Here is a 21654-nt window from a genome sequence, read left to right as displayed (position 1 = left end):
ATGCATACGCGAACACACAAGAGGAAATTGGTTTCGATCACGCCTCAGTAGCGCAGTTGGCATCGCGTCAGTCTCATTATCTCTGAACAGAGTAATCTGAAGGTCCTGAGTTCGATCCTCAGCTGGGGCACAGTTTCTTAGTTTTCTTATATATTTCTGAAATCAATGTGTTTTTTCAAGTGTTTGTGTCGGCTAATGGTCAACACGAGGTGTTTTCTATATACAACGAATGCATAGATAATCACGCAACATGATGAAATATATTTCTACGCATCTTCCTAAGGGCCATTGACACAGCGCGTCATTATCTTCATCTATCAATACAGATTAATCTGAAAGTCCTGAGTTCAGTTCTCGAGTCTGCGGCTCTCTCTCAATTTTCTTCTTTTCTATACATTTCTGAAATGAATGTCTCCTTTCAAAAGTGTTTCATTCGTATCATTAACACGACGAGTTTCGTGCACAGTGAATGCATACGCGAACACACATGAGGAAATTGGTTTTAATCAAGCCTCAATAGCGCTGTTGGCAGCGCGTCAGTCTCATAATATCTGAACAGAGTAATCTGAAGGTCCTGAGTTCGATCCTCAGCTGGGGCACAGTTTCTTACTTTTCTTATATATTTCTGAAATCAATGTGTTTTTTCAAGTGTTTGTGTCGCCTAATGGTCAACACGAGGTGTTTTCTATATACAACGAATGCATTCATAATCACGCAACATGCTGAAATATATTTCTACGCATCTTCCTAAGGGCCATTGACACAGCGCGTCATTATCTTCATCTATCAATACAGATTAATCTGAAAGTTCTGAGTATCAGTTCTCGAGTCTGCGGCTCTCTCTCAATTTTCTTCTTTTCTATACATTTCTGAAATGAATTTGTCCTTTCAAAAGTGTTTCATTCGTATCATTAACACGACGAGTTTCGTGTACAGTGAATGCATACGCGAACACACATGAGGAAATTGGTGTCGATCAAGCCTCAGTAGCGCAGTTGGCAGCGCGTCAGTCTCATAATCTCTGAATAGAGTAATCTGAATGTCCTGAGTTCGATCCTGAGCTGGGGCACAGTTTCTTACTTTTCTTATATATTTCTGAAATCAATGTGTTTTTTCAAGTGTTTGTGTCGCCTAATGGTCAACACGAGGTGTTTTCTATATACAACGAATGCATACATAATCACGCAACATGCTGAAATATATTTCTACGCATCTTCCTAAGGGCCATTGACACAGCGCGTCATTATCTTCATCTATCAATACAGATTAATGTGAAAGTCCTGAGTTTAGTTCTCGAGTCTGCGGCTCTCTCTCAATTTTCTTCTTTTCTATACATTTCTGAAATGAATGTGTCCTTTCAAAAGTGTTTCATTCGTATCATTAACACGACGAGTTTCGTGTACAGTGAATGCATACGCGAACACACATGACGAAATTGCTTTTGATCAAGCCTCAGTAACGCAGTTGGCAACGCGTCAGTTTCATAATCTCTGAACAGAGTAATCTGAAGGTCCTGAGTTCGATCCTCAGCTGGGGCACAGTTTCTTACTTTTCTTATATATTTCTGAAATCAATGTGTTTTTTCAAGTGTTTGTGTCGCCTAATGGTCAACACGAGGTGTTTTGTATATACAACGAATGCATAGATAATCACGCAACATGATGAAATATATTTCTACGCATCTTCCTAAGGGCCATTGACACAGCGCGTCATTATCTTCATCTATCAATACAGATTAATCTGAAAGTCCTGAGTTCAGTTCTCGAGTCTGCGGCTCTCTCTCAATTTTCTTCTTTTCTATACATTTTTGAAATGATTGTGTCCTTTCAAAAGTGTTTCATTCGTATCATTAACACGACGAGTTTCGTGTACAGCGAATGCATACGCGAACACACAAGAGGAAATTGGTTTCGATCACGCCTCAGTAGCGCAGTTGGCATCGCGTCAGTCTCATTATCTCTGAACAGAGTAATCTGAAGGTCCTGAGTTCGATCCTCAGCTGGGGCACAGTTTCTTAGTTTTCTTATATATTTCTGAAATCAATGTGTTTTTTCAAGTGTTTGTGTCGGCTAATGGTCAACACGAGGTGTTTTCTATATACAACGAATGCATAGATAATCACGCAACATGATGAAATATATTTCTACGCATCTTCCTAAGGGCCATTGACACAGCGCGTCATTATCTTCATCTATCAATACAGATTAATCTGAAAGTCCTGAGTTCAGTTCTCGAGTCTGCGGCTCTCTCTCAATTTTCTTCTTTTCTATACATTTCTGAAATGAATGTCTCCTTTCAAAAGTGTTTCATTCGTATCATTAACACGACGAGTTTCGTGCACAGTGAATGCATACGCGAACACACATGAGGAAATTGGTTTTAATCAAGCCTCAATAGCGCTGTTGGCAGCGCGTCAGTCTCATAATATCTGAACAGAGTAATCTGAAGGTCCTGAGTTCGATCCTCAGCTGGGGCACAGTTTCTTACTTTTCTTATATATTTCTGAAATCAATGTGTTTTTTCAAGTGTTTGTGTCGCCTAATGGTCAACACGAGGTGTTTTCTATATACAACGAATGCATTCATAATCACGCAACATGCTGAAATATATTTCTACGCATCTTCCTAAGGGCCATTGACACAGCGCGTCATTATCTTCATCTATCAATACAGATTAATCTGAAAGTTCTGAGTATCAGTTCTCGAGTCTGCGGCTCTCTCTCAATTTTCTTCTTTTCTATACATTTCTGAAATGAATTTGTCCTTTCAAAAGTGTTTCATTCGTATCATTAACACGACGAGTTTCGTGTACAGTGAATGCATACGCGAACACACATGAGGAAATTGGTGTCGATCAAGCCTCAGTAGCGCAGTTGGCAGCGCGTCAGTCTCATAATCTCTGAATAGAGTAATCTGAAGGTCCTGAGTTCGATCCTGAGCTGGGGCACAGTTTCTTACTTTTCTTATATATTTCTGAAATCAATGTGTTTTTTCAAGTGTTTGTGTCGCCTAATGGTCAACACGAGGTGTTTTCTATATACAACGAATGCATACATAATCACGCAACATGCTGAAATATATTTCTACGCATCTTCCTAAGGGCCATTGACACAGCGCGTCATTATCTTCATCTATCAATACAGATTAATCTGAAAGTCCTGAGTTCAGTTCTCGAGTCCGCGGCTCTCTCTCAATTTTCTTCTTTTCTATACATTTCTGAAATGAATGTGTCCTTTCAAAAGTGTTTCATTCGTATCATTAACACGACGAGTTTCGTGTACAGTGAATGCATACGCGAACACACATGACGAAATTGCTTTTGATCAAGCCTCAGTAACGCAGTTGGCAACGCGTCAGTTTCATAATCTCTGAACAGAGTAATATGAAGGTCCTGAGTTCGATCCTCAGCTGGGGCACAGTTTCTTACTTTTCTTATATATTTCTGAAATCAATGTGTTTTTTCAAGTGTTTGTGTCGCCTAATGGTCAACACGAGGTGTTTTCTATATACAACGAATGCATACATAATCACGCAACATGCTGAAATATATTTCTACGCATCTTCCTAAGGGCCATTGACACAGCGCGTCATTATCTTCATCTATCAATACAGATTAATGTGAAAGTCCTGAGTTTAGTTCTCGAGTCTGCGGCTCTCTCTCAATTTTCTTCTTTTCTATACATTTCTGAAATGAATGTGTCCTTTCAAAAGTGTTTCATTCGTATCATTAACACGAGGAGTTTCGTGTACAGTGAAGGCATACGCGAACACATATGAGGATATTGTTTTCGATCAAGCCTCAGTAGCGCAGTTGGCAGCGCGTCAGTCTCATAATCTCTGAACAGAGTAATCTGAAGGTCCTGAGTTCGATCCTCAGCAGGGGCACAGTTTCTTACTTTTCTTATAAATTTCTGAAATCAATGTGTTTTTTCAAGTGTTTGTGTCGCCTAATGGTCAACACGAGGTGTTTTCTATACACAACGAATACATACATGGTCACGCAACATGCTGAGACATATTTCAACGCATCTTTGTTAGGACCGTTGGCACAGCGCGTCATTATCTTCATCTAGCAATATAGATTAATCTGAAAGTCCTGAGTTCAGTTTTCGTGTCTGCGGCTTTCTCTCAATTTTCTTCTTTTCTGTACATTTCTGAAATGAATGTGTCCTTTCAAAAGTGTTTCATTCGTATCATTAACACGAAGAGTTTCGTGTACAGCGAATGCATACGCGAACACACATGAGGAAATTGGTTTCGATCACGCCTCAGTAACGCAGTTGGCATCGCGTCAGTCTCATAATCTCTGAACAGAGTAATCTGAAGGTCCTGAGTTCGATCAATACCTTCTAAAGCAGAAGGCCTGCCCCCGATATTCGTGACGTCATTGAATGCAGTCCTACGAAACACATCTTCCCTGTAAGATCGTTTTCCAGCACCACACTAACGCCGATGTGTTATAACACATCGATCCACGTTGCTATATTTTTTCTTAATGTTATATATAAAAAAAGAGGCTAAATTATTAAAGACATGCACTCGAATAGACAAGTTTGTACTTATAATTCATTATTTCCAAGTATCAATTAGGGCCAGAGTTTTGATAAAAACTTAATATTTGAAAAAAATTACCTCTTGACCTCAAAACTTCCCCAAGAGCATTAATTTTTCAGAACTTCATTTCTGTTGACTTTAACCAAAAAAATATCCATTGAATACCAAAAGAAAACTGAGACCAATTCAACTATATAGTATCCTTTATTTCTCAACACATACAATACATATTTTAAGTCATTTATAAAAAAAATAAATATGTAAAAGGAACTTTTCGTGAAATAAATATAATAAATAACTTGAGACTTATATAAGTTCTTGATGAGAATATTCTCGTTATTTATAATATATAGTTACATATAATATCCTTGAGAACATTCTCTGGAAGGATTACTTTCATAAATTACTGGGGATTTTCATGTAGAAAATAATTATTCTGAAGTTATTAATAATAGTGCTTGCAGAGAGAATATTCTTCAGTTACCAAAATCTTTCCAGAGAGTATCAAGAATATATGTAATAACATGTATTATAATAATCTTGATAAATAACTTGAGAATATTCTCTAGTAATTTATAATAGTTGTCTTTTGAGAGAATATTTTCTGTCCCCGTCAAGAGTTCAATCAATATTCTAGAACTAAAAGTTATCGTTGGGGGTGATTATACTAAAAACTGTTTTGTTGTAAATGTTTCGGGCAAAGAAAACTGATTTATATTTCACAATATAAACAAAGTTAGTAAAAAAAAAAAATTAAATTTAAAAGAAAAATGAATATTCTCGATTATTCTCCAATTTTTACATCCAGGATAATATTGATAATATTCTCACCTCGTATCTCTAGATTAAAGTAGTAAAAATCAAAAATAGTGCTTTATTGAAAATGTCACCACTTTCCTTTTTTGCATAAAATTTATTGACAATAATTTTCCTTTAAAAGTGCATTTTTATTTGAAGGTTCTTCAGAAATACGTCACAAAAACTCCACAGAAAATTACTCCCTCCCACATACTAAAACTTACCTCAAAGATATATTGTTAGTACCTGTCTATATTTCCCAAACCTGGCTTTTGAATACGTATTTGTATATATTTTCCAGTTAAAACATGGAAAACCCAATTCATCAACACAGTATTTTGTAATTTCTAAAGAACTCAAAGTTGTTCATCATAACGCACTGCAAGTCTATTTCGAAAATGCCCCTTCTGTACCAATCACTGACAAACGTAGATTAATTTTAAGAATTATATTATGAAGCAACATGTGATCTATGTTCAAGAAGGCCAAAACATGAACCTCACGAAATTTATAGGCGGGATGAAATTCTATTTGAAAAAATAAACCTCAGTTTTTTAATACAGCCAGCTTTTCTGATAATTTTAATCAGATACACTATCAGGGCAAAAATGGTCTGGCCCTTTATGTTGAAGGGCGAGGATGAACATGGAAATTTATATGGGGACTAATAGACAAACCCAGTATTTTGTTATTAATGCAATTAATTATCAGTTGCGATGGCTACAACAATAAAGCCAATAACATCCGAAGTGGATCGCACAATTTTGAGAATTACATTATGAAGCAACGAGCCATATATGTTCAAGACAGGTAAACTATGTATCTGACCAAATTTATATAGACATGGGAAAAATTCTAGTTAATATTCTATGATTATACACTACTCCCACGTTGGTATCAATATAATCATCACTCAAATATTTTAAGTTGTTTTGTGTATTGAGAAATCTTAATTTATATGAAAAAATAAATTGACATTTTTTTAACCTAATGGTCTAGCCCAGATATAATTCCACCACCCCCGTCCCAAAGAATTTTGGCATTATAACAGGTAATATGGTTGGAATAGTGTATCAGAGGGGCTTCATTACATAAATTCACACATTTATAATGAAACACTTTGTCTTCTTAGTTATTCTATAAATATTTCAACACTCATTTAATTTTGAGAGAAAATTCATGAAATTTTAAAAACTGTGCATCATTACTTGAATATTTCTTGATATAAAACTTGAGACACATATTTTACACTTACCTTTGACGTTATTTTAGTTCTACATTACATTGTAATCCCAATATAGATGTGTGCACTAATCATATTTATATCAAAAATTTAAAAAAAAAAAAAAATCACCCTGGCGAATAGGATTGGTTTGACTGATATTTGAGTGACTATTGTATAACATCTTTACAAACTTTGTGATTTGACTGGTGATGGTGGTGCCTGCTTGGTTTCACTGCAAATTAAGGTTTTTGCAAAAAATGATATCTTTACCTAGAAAATGAGTTATACAGAGCTTGCTTTGAACTCGCATGTAAATGAAACACTGTGTCATCATTTTTCTTGAACTGTTTCTCCTTAGGAAAAGGCTCAAATGTTGTGGTGGCATGTTTTTTTTTCCAAGGCTAAAATTTTCATTAGCAATGACCGAACAGGCCCATTTATCCCGAAATTATCAACTTTTCTCTTTCACACACATCCATACACTTGCACAAAACACATATCTCCCCTTCTTCATAGGCCTATCTGGGCCCTTCTGTAGTCCCACAGTCAGCCCTTATTCAGCTGGGCAGTGGGAAAACTTTGATTCTGGTCTGGTGGTTCTATCCAGTCCTCACTCTTCTTGGGCGCTCAGCAAATTCACATGATTCTGGTCTCATCCCATGATACTGTCCAAGTCATACACACCTATTGACATGAAATAAAAGCATCATTGGACGTTTGAATTTTTACAAAATTTGTGAAATTTAGCTGAAATTATAACATTAAAAAAAATTTAGAATTTTCATTGTTTTGACCCTAGCAGATCTTACCAAGGGACCCAGTTTCAGGAGGGGGCATGAAATAAAATATTTCCTATCACGTAATTATTTGAAGTTCCATCACAAAGGCTCCAATGAGAAATATTAGAGTGGGATCCACTAAAAATTTTATAGAACCCTGACTCCTGGATGTGAGGTGGCGGCAAATGAAATATATTTTCTGTAATTATTCTAAATTCCCTCCAACTGTTTATTCTTCAAAAACTTCTTACGTTTAAGGATAACATTAAAAAAAAAAAAGATTCAAATAGCACAGTGCCAATTATCAATTAACTTAATAAAGCCCTATCCCTATGTAAAGCACTGAGTTTATGAAAATTGGGATTATGAAATTAACTATGTTTGCAACAATAATATTAAAGAATATTCATCAATGCATTTCATGTAATAGTAAAAAATGAACTAACCTGTGTGATTTTATATGCAGCTGTACAGATAGGCTTATACTTCCTTCCACGAAGCTCGCTGGTGGCCGGATTAGCTGTTGTTTTCTCCAACTTATTCTTTTTAAAGGGCTTGTGCAACAGCATTGTTTATTACCTTGCCCATAAATTAATAAAATAAATGTTTAAAATAGAAATTTATCACTAAAAAACTGCGTGCACGTGAGTGCTTACTGTTGTCAATATCGCGGTCAGGGAAGAGCAAAGCTGCATTAAGAGTCTTTGGGGAAGCCTTTCAAGCGGCTTTGGGGAAGAGGGAAGAAAAGCTATCGACGGGGAAAAAACTGGCCGGAGTATTAAGCCGGAGTGTGATGACGTCACAGCATCGAAAAATCGCGAGCGAAGACTTCTTGCTCTAGAAGGTGTTGGTTCGATCCTCAGCTGGGGCACAGTTTCTTACTTTTCTTATATATTTCTGAAATCAATGTGTTTTTTCAAGTGTTTGTGTCGCCTAATGGTCAACACGAGGTGTTTTCTATATACAACGAATGCATACATAATCACGCAACATGCTGAAATATATTTCTACGCATCTTCCTAAGGGCCATTGACACAGCGCGTCATTATCTTCATCTATCAATACAGATTAATGTGAAAGTCCTGAGTTTAGTTCTCGAGTCTGCGGCTCTCTCTCAATTTTCTTCTTTTCTATTCATTTCTGAAATGAATGTCTCCTTTCAAAAGTGTTTCATTCGTATCATTAACACGACGAGTTTCGTGTACAGTGAATGCATTCGCGAACACACATGAGGAAATTGGTTTTAATCAAGCCTCAGTAGCGCTGTTGGCAGCGCGTCAGTCTCATAATATCTGAACAGAGTAATCTGAAGGTCCTGAGTTCGATCCTCAGCTGGGGCACAGTTTCTTACTTTTCTTATATATTTCTGAAATCAATGTGTTTTTTCAAGTGTTTGTGTCGCCTAATGGTCAACACGAGCTGTTTTCTATATACAACGAATTCATACATAATCACGCAACATGCTGAAATATATTTCTACGCATCTTCCTAAGGTCCATTGACACAGCGCGTCATTATCTTCATCTATCAATACAGATTAATATGAAAGTCCGGTGTTCAGTTCTCGAGTCTGCGGTTCTCTCAATATTTTCTTCTTTTCTATACATTTCTGAAATGAATGTGTCCTTTCAAAAGTGTTTCATTCGTATCATTAACACGACGAGTTTCGTGTACAGTGAATGCATACGCGAACACACGTGAGGAAATTGGTTTTAATCAAGCCTCAGTAGCGCTGTTGGCAGCGCGTCAGTCTCATAATCTTTGAACAGAGTAATCTGAAGGTCCTGAGTTCGATCCTCAGCTGGGGCACAGTTTCTAACTTTTCTTATATATTTCTGAAATCAATGTGTTTTTTCAAGTGTTTGTGTCGCCTAATGGTCAACACGAGGTGTTTTCTATATACAACGAATGCATACATAATCACGCAACATGCTGAAATATATTTCTACGCATCTTCCTAAGGGCCATTGACACAGCGCGTCATTATCTTCATCTATCAATACAGATTAATCTGAAAGTCCTGAGTTCAGTTCTCGAGTCTGCGGCTCTCTCTCAATTTTCTTCTTTTCTATACATTTCTGAAATGAATGTGTCCTTTCAAAAGTGTTTCATTGGTATCATTAACACGAGGAGTTTCGTGTACAGTGAATGCATACGCGAACACACGTGAGGAAATTGGTTTTAATCAAGCCTCAGTAGCGCTGTTGGCAGCGCGTCCGTCTCATAATCTCTGAACAGAGTAATCTGAAGGTCCTGAGTTCGATCCTCAGCTGGGGCACAGTTTCTAACTTTTCTTGTATATTTCTGAAATCAATGTGTTTTTTCAAGTGTTTGTGTCGCCTAATGGTCAACACGAGGTGTTTTCTATATACAACGAATTCATACATAATCACGCAACATGCTGAAATATATTTCTAGCATCTTCCTAAGGGCCATTGACAAAGCGCGTCATTATCTTCATCTATCAATACAGATTAATCTGAAAGTCCTGAGTTCAGTTCTTGTATCTGCGGCTCTCTCTCAATTTTCTTCTTTTCTATACATTTCTGAAATGAATGTGTCCTTTCAAAAGTGTTTCATTCGTATCATAAACACGAGGAGTTTCGTGTACAGTGAATGCATACGTGAACACACATGGGGAAATTGGTTCCGATCAAGCCTCAGTAGCGCTGTTGGCAGCGCGTCGGTCTCATAATCTCTGAACAGAGTAATATGAAGGTCCTGAGTTCGATCCTCAGCTGGGGCACATTTTCTTACTTTTCTTATATATTTCTGAAATCAATGTGTTTTTTCAAGTGTTTGTGTCGCCTAATGGTCAACACGAGGTGTTTTCTATATACAACGAATGCATACATAATCACGCAACATGCTGAAATATATTTCTACGCATCTTCCTAAGGGCCATTGACACAGCGCGTCATTATCTTCATCTATCAATACAGATTAATCTGAAAGTCCTGAGTTCAGTTCTCGAGTCTGCGGCTCTCTCTCAATTTTCTTCTTTTCTATACATTTCTGAAATGAATGTGTCCTTTCAAAAGTGTTTCATTGGTATCATTAACACGAGGAGTTTCGTGTACAGTGAATGCATACGCGAACACACGTGAGGAAAATGGTTTCGATCAAGCCTCAGTAGCGCAGTTGGCAGCGCGTCAGTCTCATAATCTTTGAACAGAGTAATATGAAGGTCCTGAGTTCGATCCTCAGCTGGGGCACAGTTTCTTATTTTTCTTATATATTTCTGAAATCAATGTGTTTTTTCAAGTGTTTGTGTCGCCTAATGGTCAACACGAGGTGTTTTCTATATACAACGAATGCATACATAATCACGCAACATGCTGAAATATATTTCTACGCATCTTCTTAAGGGCCATTGACACAGCGCGTCATTATCTTCATCTATCAATACAGATTAATGTGAAAGTCCTGAGTTTAGTTCTCGAGTCTGCGGCTCTCTCTCAATTTTCTTCTTTTCTATTCATTTCTGAAATGAATGTCTCCTTTCAAAAGTGTTTCATTCGTATCATTAACACGACGAGTTTCGTGTACAGTGAATGCATTCGCGAACACACATGAGGAAATTGGTTTTAATCAAGCCTCAGTAGCGCTGTTGGCAGCGCGTCAGTCTCATAATCTCTGAACAGAGTAATCTGAAGGTCCTGAGTTCGATCCTCAGCTGGGGCACAGTTTCTAACTTTTCTTATATATTTCTGAAATCAATGTGTTTTTTCAAGTGTTTGTGTCGCCTAATGGTCAACACGAGGTGTTTTCTATATACAACGAATGCATACATAATCACGCAACATGCTGAAATATATTTCTACGCATCTTCCTAAGGGCCATTGACACAGCGCGTCATTATCTTCATCTATCAATACAGATTAATCTGAAAGTCCTGAGTTCAGTTCTCGAGTCTGCGGCTCTCTCTCAATTTTCTTCTTTTCTATACATTTCTGAAATGAATGTGTCCTTTCAAAAGTGTTTCATTGGTATCATTAACACGAGGAGTTTCGTGTACAGTGAATGCATACGCGAACACACGTGAGGAAATTGGTTTTAATCAAGCCTCAGTAGCGCTGTTGGCAGCGCGTCAGTCTCATAATCTCTGAACAGAGTAATCTGAAGGTCCTGAGTTCGATCCTCAGCTGGGGCACAGTTTCTAACTTTTCTTGTATATTTCTGAAATCAATGTGTTTTTTCAAGTGTTTGTGTCGCCTAATGGTCAACACGAGGTGTTTTCTATATACAACGAATTCATACATAATCACGCAACATGCTGAAATATATTTCTAGCATCTTCCTAAGGGCCATTGACAAAGCGCGTCATTATCTTCATCTATCAATACAGATTAATCTGAAAGTCCTGAGTTCAGTTCTTGTATCTGCGGCTCTCTCTCAATTTTCTTCTTTTCTATACATTTCTGAAATGAATGTGTCCTTTCAAAAGTGTTTCATTCGTATCATAAACACGAGGAGTTTCGTGTACAGTGAATGCATACGTGAACACACATGGGGAAATTGGTTCCGATCAAGCCTCAGTAGCGCTGTTGGCAGCGCGTCGGTCTCATAATCTCTGAACAGAGTAATATGAAGGTCCTGAGTTCGATCCTCAGCTGGGGCACATTTTCTTACTTTTCTTATATATTTCTGAAATCAATGTGTTTTTTCAAGTGTTTGTGTCGCCTAATGGTCAACACGAGGTGTTTTCTATATACAACGAATGCATACATAATCACGCAACATGCTGAAATATATTTCTACGCATCTTCCTAAGGGCCATTGACACAGCGCGTCATTATCTTCATCTATCAATACAGATTAATCTGAAAGTCCTGAGTTCAGTTCTCGAGTCTGCGGCTCTCTCTCAATTTTCTTCTTTTCTATACATTTCTGAAATGAATGTGTCCTTTCAAAAGTGTTTCATTGGTATCATTAACACGAGGAGTTTCGTGTACAGTGAATGCATACGCGAACACACGTGAGGAAATAGGTTTCGATCAAGCCTCAGTAGCGCAGTTGGCAGCGCGTCAGTCTCATAATCTTTGAACAGAGTAATATGAAGGTCCTGAGTTCGATCCTCAGCTGGGGCACAGTTTCTTATTTTTCTTATATATTTCTGAAATCAATGTGTTTTTTCAAGTGTTTGTGTCGCCTAATGGTCAACACGAGGTGTTTTCTATATACAACGAATGCATACATAATCACGCAACATGCTGAAATATATTTCTACGCATCTTCTTAAGGGCCATTGACACAGCGCGTCATTATCTTCATCTATCAATACAGATTAATGTGAAAGTCCTGAGTTTAGTTCTCGAGTCTGCGGCTCTCTCTCAATTTTCTTCTTTTCTATTCATTTCTGAAATGAATGTCTCCTTTCAAAAGTGTTTCATTCGTATCATTAACACGACGAGTTTCGTGTACAGTGAATGCATTCGCGAACACACATGAGGAAATTGGTTTTAATCAATCCTCAGTAGCGCTGTTGGCAGCGCGTCAGTCTCATAATCTCTGAACAGAGTAATCTGAAGGTCCTGAGTTCGATCCTGAGCTGGGGCACAGTTTCTAACTTTTCTTATATATTTCTGAAATCAATGTGTTTTTTCAAGTGTTTGTGTCGCCTAATGGTCAACACGAGGTGTTTTCTATATACAACGAATGCATACATAATCACGCAACATGCTGAAATATATTTCTACGCATCTTCCTAAGGGCCATTGACACAGCGCGTCATTATCTTCATCTATCAATACAGATTAATCTGAAAGTCCTGAGTTCAGTTCTCGAGTCTGCGGCACTCTCTCAATTTTCTGCTTTTCTATACATTTCTGAAATGAATGTGTCCTTCCAAAATTGTTTCATTCGTATCATTAACACGACGAGTTTCGTGTACAGTGAATGCATACGCGAACACACATGAGGAAATTGGTGTCGATCAAGCCTCAGTAGCGCAGTTGGCAGCGCGTCAGTCTCATTATCTCTGAACAGAGTAATCTGAAGGTCCTGAGTTCGATCCTCAGCTGGGGCACAGTTTCTAACTTTTCTTATATATTTCTGAAATCAATGTGTTTTTTCAAGTGTTTGCGTCGCCTAATGGTCAACACGAGGTGTTTTCTATATACAACGAATGCATACATAATCACGCAACATGCTGAAATATATTTCTACGCATCTTCCTAAGGGCCATTGACACAGCGCGTCATTATCTTCATCTATCAATACAGATTAATCTGAAAGTCCTGAGTTCAGTTCTCGAGTCTGCGGCTCTCTCTCAATTTTCTTCTTTTCTATACATTTTTGAAATGATTGTGTCCTTTCAAAAGTGTTTCATTCGTATCATTAACACGACGAGTTTCGTGTACAGCGAATGCATACGCGAACACACAAGAGGAAATTGGTTTCGATCACGCCTCAGTAGCGCAGTTGGCATCGCGTCAGTCTCATTATCTCTGAACAGAGTAATCTGAAGGTCCTGAGTTCGATCCTCAGCTGGGGCACAGTTTCTTAGTTTTCTTATATATTTCTGAAATCAATGTGTTTTTTCAAGTGTTTGTGTCGGCTAATGGTCAACACGAGGTGTTTTCTATATACAACGAATGCATAGATAATCACGCAACATGATGAAATATATTTCTACGCATCTTCCTAAGGGCCATTGACACAGCGCGTCATTATCTTCATCTATCAATACAGATTAATCTGAAAGTCCTGAGTTCAGTTCTCGAGTCTGCGGCTCTCTCTCAATTTTCTTCTTTTCTATACATTTCTGAAATGAATGTCTCCTTTCAAAAGTGTTTCATTCGTATCATTAACACGACGAGTTTCGTGCACAGTGAATGCATACGCGAACACACATGAGGAAATTGGTTTTAATCAAGCCTCAATAGCGCTGTTGGCAGCGCGTCAGTCTCATAATATCTGAACAGAGTAATCTGAAGGTCCTGAGTTCGATCCTCAGCTGGGGCACAGTTTCTTACTTTTCTTATATATTTCTGAAATCAATGTGTTTTTTCAAGTGTTTGTGTCGCCTAATGGTCAACACGAGGTGTTTTCTATATACAACGAATGCATTCATAATCACGCAACATGCTGAAATATATTTCTACGCATCTTCCTAAGGGCCATTGACACAGCGCGTCATTATCTTCATCTATCAATACAGATTAATCTGAAAGTTCTGAGTATCAGTTCTCGAGTCTGCGGCTCTCTCTCAATTTTCTTCTTTTCTATACATTTCTGAAATGAATTTGTCCTTTCAAAAGTGTTTCATTCGTATCATTAACACGACGAGTTTCGTGTACAGTGAATGCATACGCGAACACACATGAGGAAATTGGTGTCGATCAAGCCTCAGTAGCGCAGTTGGCAGCGCGTCAGTCTCATAATCTCTGAATAGAGTAATCTGAAGGTCCTGAGTTCGATCCTGAGCTGGGGCACAGTTTCTTACTTTTCTTATATATTTCTGAAATCAATGTGTTTTTTCAAGTGTTTGTGTCGCCTAATGGTCAACACGAGGTGTTTTCTATATACAACGAATGCATACATAATCACGCAACATGCTGAAATATATTTCTACGCATCTTCCTAAGGGCCATTGACACAGCGCGTCATTATCTTCATCTATCAATACAGATTAATCTGAAAGTCCTGAGTTCAGTTCTCGAGTCCGCGGCTCTCTCTCAATTTTCTTCTTTTCTATACATTTCTGAAATGAATGTGTCCTTTCAAAAGTGTTTCATTCGTATCATTAACACGACGAGTTTCGTGTACAGTGAATGCATACGCGAACACACATGACGAAATTGCTTTTGATCAAGCCTCAGTAACGCAGTTGGCAACGCGTCAGTTTCATAATCTCTGAACAGAGTAATATGAAGGTCCTGAGTTCGATCCTCAGCTGGGGCACAGTTTCTTACTTTTCTTATATATTTCTGAAATCAATGTGTTTTTTCAAGTGTTTGTGTCGCCTAATGGTCAACACGAGGTGTTTTCTATATACAACGAATGCATACATAATCACGCAACATGCTGAAATATATTTCTACGCATCTTCCTAAGGGCCATTGACACAGCGCGTCATTATCTTCATCTATCAATACAGATTAATGTGAAAGTCCTGAGTTTAGTTCTCGAGTCTGCGGCTCTCTCTCAATTTTCTTCTTTTCTATACATTTCTGAAATGAATGTGTCCTTTCAAAAGTGTTTCATTCGTATCATTAACACGAGGAGTTTCGTGTACAGTGAAGGCATACGCGAACACATATGAGGATATTGTTTTCGATCAAGCCTCAGTAGCGCAGTTGGCAGCGCGTCAGTCTCATAATCTCTGAACAGAGTAATCTGAAGGTCCTGAGTTCGATCCTCAGCAGGGGCACAGTTTCTTACTTTTCTTATAAATTTCTGAAATCAATGTGTTTTTTCAAGTGTTTGTGTCGCCTAATGGTCAACACGAGGTGTTTTCTATACACAACGAATACATACATGGTCACGCAACATGCTGAGACATATTTCAACGCATCTTTGTTAGGACCGTTGGCACAGCGCGTCATTATCTTCATCTAGCAATATAGATTAATCTGAAAGTCCTGAGTTCAGTTTTCGTGTCTGCGGCTTTCTCTCAATTTTCTTCTTTTCTGTACATTTCTGAAATGAATGTGTCCTTTCAAAAGTGTTTCATTCGTATCATTAACACGAAGAGTTTCGTGTACAGCGAATGCATACGCGAACACACATGAGGAAATTGGTTTCGATCACGCCTCAGTAACGCAGTTGGCATCGCGTCAGTCTCATAATCTCTGAACAGAGTAATCTGAAGGTCCTGAGTTCGATCAATACCTTCTAAAGCAGAAGGCCTGCCCCCGATATTCGTGACGTCATTGAATGCAGTCCTACGAAACACATCTTCCCTGTAAGATCGTTTTCCAGCACCACACTAACGCCGATGTGTTATAACACATCGATCCACGTTGCTATATTTTTTCTTAATGTTATATATAAAAAAAGAGGCTAAATTATTAAAGACATGCACTCGAATAGACAAGTTTGTACTTATAATTCATTATTTCCAAGTATCAATTAGGGCCAGAGTTTTGATAAAAACTTAATATTTGAAAAAAATTACCTCTTGACCTCAAAACTTCCCCAAGAGCATTAATTTTTCAGAACTTCATTTCTGTTGACTTTAACCAAAAAAATATCCATTGAATACCAAAAGAAAACTGAGACCAATTCAACTATATAGTATCCTTTATTTCTCAACACATACAATACATATTTTAAGTCATTTATAAAAAAAATAAATATGTAAAAGGAACTTTTCGTGAAATAAATATAATAAATAACTTGAGACTTATATAAGTTCTTGATGAGAATATTCTCGTTATTTATAATATATAGTTACATATAATATCCTTGAGAACATTCTCTGGAAGGATTACTTTCATAAATTACTGGGGATTTTCATGTAGAAAATAATTATTCTGAAGTTATTAATAATAGTGCTTGCAGAGAGAATATTCTTCAGTTACCAAAATCTTTCCAGAGAGTATCAAGAATATATGTAATAACATGTATTATAATAATCTTGATAAATAACTTGAGAATATTCTCTAGTAATTTATAATAGTTGTCTTTTGAGAGAATATTTTCTGTCCCCGTCAAGAGTTCAATCAATATTCTAGAACTAAAAGTTATCGTTGGGGGTGATTATACTAAAAACTGTTTTGTTGTAAATGTTTCGGGCAAAGAAAACTGATTTATATTTCACAATATAAACAAAGTTAGTAAAAAAAAAAAATTAAATTTAAAAGAAAAATGAATATTCTCGATTATTCTCCAATTTTTACATCCAGGATAATATTGATAATATTCTCACCTCGTATCTCTAGATTAAAGTAGTAAAAATCAAAAATAGTGCTTTATTGAAAATGTCACCACTTTCCTTTTTTGCATAAAATTTATTGACAATAATTTTCCTTTAAAAGTGCATTTTTATTTGAAGGTTCTTCAGAAATACGTCACAAAAACTCCACAGAAAATTACTCCCTCCCACATACTAAAACTTACCTCAAAGATATATTGTTAGTACCTGTCTATATTTCCCAAACCTGGCTTTTGAATACGTATTTGTATATATTTTCCAGTTAAAACATGGAAAACCCAATTCATCAACACAGTATTTTGTAATTTCTAAAGAACTCAAAGTTGTTCATCATAACGCACTGCAAGTCTATTTCGAAAATGCCCCTTCTGTACCAATCACTGACAAACGTAGATTAATTTTAAGAATTATATTATGAAGCAACATGTGATCTATGTTCAAGAAGGCCAAAACATGAACCTCACGAAATTTATAGGCGGGATGAAATTCTATTTGAAAAAATAAACCTCAGTTTTTTAATACAGCCAGCTTTTCTGATAATTTTAATCAGATACACTATCAGGGCAAAAATGGTCTGGCCCTTTATGTTGAAGGGCGAGGATGAACATGGAAATTTATATGGGGACTAATAGACAAACCCAGTATTTTGTTATTAATGCAATTAATTATCAGTTGCGATGGCTACAACAATAAAGCCAATAACATCCGAAGTGGATCGCACAATTTTGAGAATTACATTATGAAGCAACGAGCCATATATGTTCAAGACAGGTAAACTATGTATCTGACCAAATTTATATAGACATGGGAAAAATTCTAGTTAATATTCTATGATTATACACTACTCCCACGTTGGTATCAATATAATCATCACTCAAATATTTTAAGTTGTTTTGTGTATTGAGAAATCTTAATTTATATGAAAAAATAAATTGACATTTTTTTAACCTAATGGTCTAGCCCAGATATAATTCCACCACCCCCGTCCCAAAGAATTTTGGCATTATAACAGGTAATATGGTTGGAATAGTGTATCAGAGGGGCTTCATTACATAAATTCACACATTTATAATGAAACACTTTGTCTTCTTAGTTATTCTATAAATATTTCAACACTCATTTAATTTTGAGAGAAAATTCATGAAATTTTAAAAACTGTGCATCATTACTTGAATATTTCTTGATATAAAACTTGAGACACATATTTTACACTTACCTTTGACGTTATTTTAGTTCTACATTACATTGTAATCCCAATATAGATGTGTGCACTAATCATATTTATATCAAAAATTTAAAAAAAAAAAAAAATCACCCTGGCGAATAGGATTGGTTTGACTGATATTTGAGTGACTATTGTATAACATCTTTACAAACTTTGTGATTTGACTGGTGATGGTGGTGCCTGCTTGGTTTCACTGCAAATTAAGGTTTTTGCAAAAAATGATATCTTTACCTAGAAAATGAGTTATACAGAGCTTGCTTTGAACTCGCATGTAAATGAAACACTGTGTCATCATTTTTCTTGAACTGTTTCTCCTTAGGAAAAGGCTCAAATGTTGTGGTGGCATGTTTTTTTTTCCAAGGCTAAAATTTTCATTAGCAATGACCGAACAGGCCCATTTATCCCGAAATTATCAACTTTTCTCTTTCACACACATCCATACACTTGCACAAAACACATATCTCCCCTTCTTCATAGGCCTATCTGGGCCCTTCTGTAGTCCCACAGTCAGCCCTTATTCAGCTGGGCAGTGGGAAAACTTTGATTCTGGTCTGGTGGTTCTATCCAGTCCTCACTCTTCTTGGGCGCTCAGCAAATTCACATGATTCTGGTCTCATCCCATGATACTGTCCAAGTCATACACACCTATTGACATGAAATAAAAGCATCATTGGACGTTTGAATTTTTACAAAATTTGTGAAATTTAGCTGAAATTATAACATTAAAAAAAATTTAGAATTTTCATTGTTTTGACCCTAGCAGATCTTACCAAGGGACCCAGTTTCAGGAGGGGGCATGAAATAAAATATTTCCTATCACGTAATTATTTGAAGTTCCATCACAAAGGCTCCAATGAGAAATATTAGAGTGGGATCCACTAAAAATTTTATAGAACCCTGACTCCTGGATGTGAGGTGGCGGCAAATGAAATATATTTTCTGTAATTATTCTAAATTCCCTCCAACTGTTTATTCTTCAAAAACTTCTTACGTTTAAGGATAACATTAAAAAAAAAAAAGATTCAAATAGCACAGTGCCAATTATCAATTAACTTAATAAAGCCCTATCCCTATGTAAAGCACTGAGTTTATGAAAATTGGGATTATGAAATTAACTATGTTTGCAACAATAATATTAAAGAATATTCATCAATGCATTTCATGTAATAGTAAAAAATGAACTAACCTGTGTGATTTTATATGCAGCTGTACAGATAGGCTTATACTTCCTTCCACGAAGCTCGCTGGTGGCCGGATTAGCTGTTGTTTTCTCCAACTTATTCTTTTTAAAGGGCTTGTGCAACAGCATTGTTTATTACCTTGCCCATAAATTAATAAAATAAATGTTTAAAATAGAAATTTATCACTAAAAAACTGCGTGCACGTGAGTGCTTACTGTTGTCAATATCGCGGTCAGGGAAGAGCAAAGCTGCATTAAGAGTCTTTGGGGAAGCCTTTCAAGCGGCTTTGGGGAAGAGGGAAGAAAAGCTATCGACGGGGAAAAAACTGGCCGGAGTATTAAGCCGGAGTGTGATGACGTCACAGCATCGAAAAATCGCGAGCGAAGACTTCTTGCTCTAGAAGGTGTTGGTTCGATCCTCAGCTGGGGCACAGTTTCTTACTTTTCTTATATATTTCTGAAATCAATGTGTTTTTTCAAGTGTTTGTGTCGCCTAATGGTCAACACGAGGTGTTTTCTATATACAACGAATGCATACATAATCACGCAACATGCTGAAATATATTTCTACGCATCTTCCTAAGGGCCATTGACACAGCGCGTCATTATCTTCATCTATCAATACAGATTAATGTGAAAGTCCTGAGTTTAGTTCTCGAGTCTGCGGCTCTCTCTCAATTTTCTTCTTTTCTATTCATTTCTGAAATGAATGTCTCCTTTCAAAAGTGTTTCATTCGTATCATTAACACGACGAGTTTCGTGTACAGTGAATGCATTCGCGAACACACATGAGGAAATTGGTTTTAATCAAGCCTCAGTAGCGCTGTTGGCAGCGCGTCAGTCTCATAATATCTGAACAGAGTAATCTGAAGGTCCTGAGTTCGATCCTCAGCTGGGGCACAGTTTCTTACTTTTCTTATATATTTCTGAAATCAATGTGTTTTTTCAAGTGTTTGTGTCGCCTAATGGTCAACACGAGCTGTTTTCTATATACAACGAATTCATACATAATCACGCAACATGCTGAAATATATTTCTACGCATCTTCCTAAGGTCCATTGACACAGCGCGTCATTATCTTCATCTATCAATACAGATTAATATGAAAGTCCGGTGTTCAGTTCTCGAGTCTGCGGTTCTCTCAATATTTTCTTCTTTTCTATACATTTCTGAAATGAATGTGTCCTTTCAAAAGTGTTTCATTCGTATCATTAACACGACGAGTTTCGTGTACAGTGAATGCATACGCGAACACACGTGAGGAAATTGGTTTTAATCAAGCCTCAGTAGCGCTGTTGGCAGCGCGTCAGTCTCATAATCTTTGAACAGAGTAATCTGAAGGTCCTGAGTTCGATCCTCAGCTGGGGCACAGTTTCTAACTTTTCTTATATATTTCTGAAATCAATGTGTTTTTTCAAGTGTTTGTGTCGCCTAATGGTCAACACGAGGTGTTTTCTATATACAACGAATGCATACATAATCACGCAACATGCTGAAATATATTTCTACGCATCTTCCTAAGGGCCATTGACACAGCGCGTCATTATCTTCATCTATCAATACAGATTAATCTGAAAGTCCTGAGTTCAGTTCTCGAGTCTGCGGCTCTCTCTCAATTTTCTTCTTTTCTATACATTTCTGAAATGAATGTGTCCTTTCAAAAGTGTTTCATTGGTATCATTAACACGAGGAGTTTCGTGTACAGTGAATGCATACGCGAACACACGTGAGGAAATTGGTTTTAATCAAGCCTCAGTAGCGCTGTTGGCAGCGCGTCCGTCTCATAATCTCTGAACAGAGTAATCTGAAGGTCCTGAGTTCGATCCTCAGCTGGGGCACAGTTTCTAACTTTTCTTGTATATTTCTGAAATCAATGTGTTTTTTCAAGTGTTTGTGTCGCCTAATGGTCAACACGAGGTGTTTTCTATATACAACGAATTCATACATAATCACGCAACATGCTGAAATATATTTCTAGCATCTTCCTAAGGGCCATTGACAAAGCGCGTCATTA

The 21654-nt window shown here is 37.0% G+C and overlaps 2 long non-coding RNA genes and 3 other non-coding genes across 5 annotated transcripts; 3 read left to right on the top strand and 2 right to left on the bottom strand.

Moving 5' to 3' along the window:
- Positions 1–3795: 3795 nt before the first annotated feature.
- TRNAM-CAU (transfer RNA methionine (anticodon CAU)) lies at positions 3796–3884 on the top strand. The gene is given in 2 exon segments: positions 3796–3832; positions 3849–3884. It is a non-coding gene; the product is annotated as a tRNA-Met (tRNA).
- A 3091-nt stretch (positions 3885–6975) lies between these two features.
- Positions 6976–7835, bottom strand: LOC149074449 (uncharacterized). The gene is made up of 2 exons (XR_016194387.1): positions 7802–7835; positions 6976–7260 (listed from the first exon to the last, which is right to left on the bottom strand). It is a non-coding gene; the product is annotated as an uncharacterized LOC149074449 (long non-coding RNA).
- A 5459-nt stretch (positions 7836–13294) lies between these two features.
- On the top strand, positions 13295–13383 carry TRNAM-CAU (transfer RNA methionine (anticodon CAU)). The gene is given in 2 exon segments: positions 13295–13331; positions 13348–13383. It is a non-coding gene; the product is annotated as a tRNA-Met (tRNA).
- Positions 13384–15640: 2257 nt separating this feature from the next.
- TRNAM-CAU (transfer RNA methionine (anticodon CAU)) lies at positions 15641–15729 on the top strand. Its single transcript is given in 2 exon segments — positions 15641–15677; positions 15694–15729. It is a non-coding gene; the product is annotated as a tRNA-Met (tRNA).
- A 3091-nt stretch (positions 15730–18820) lies between these two features.
- Positions 18821–19680, bottom strand: LOC149074446 (uncharacterized). Its single transcript, XR_016194381.1, has 2 exons — positions 19647–19680; positions 18821–19105 (listed from the first exon to the last, which is right to left on the bottom strand). It is a non-coding gene; the product is annotated as an uncharacterized LOC149074446 (long non-coding RNA).
- Positions 19681–21654: the final 1974 nt, after the last annotated feature.

Source organism: Pholcus phalangioides, unplaced genomic scaffold (genome assembly GCF_987345545.1).
Source record: "Pholcus phalangioides strain wild (caught in Gottingen) unplaced genomic scaffold, Ppha-v1.0 ptg000017l_1, whole genome shotgun sequence".
Lineage (NCBI taxonomy): Eukaryota > Metazoa > Arthropoda > Arachnida > Araneae > Pholcidae > Pholcus > Pholcus phalangioides.
Note: the sequence above shows the minus strand (reverse complement) of the source record. Positions and strands in the feature narration are given on the sequence as shown.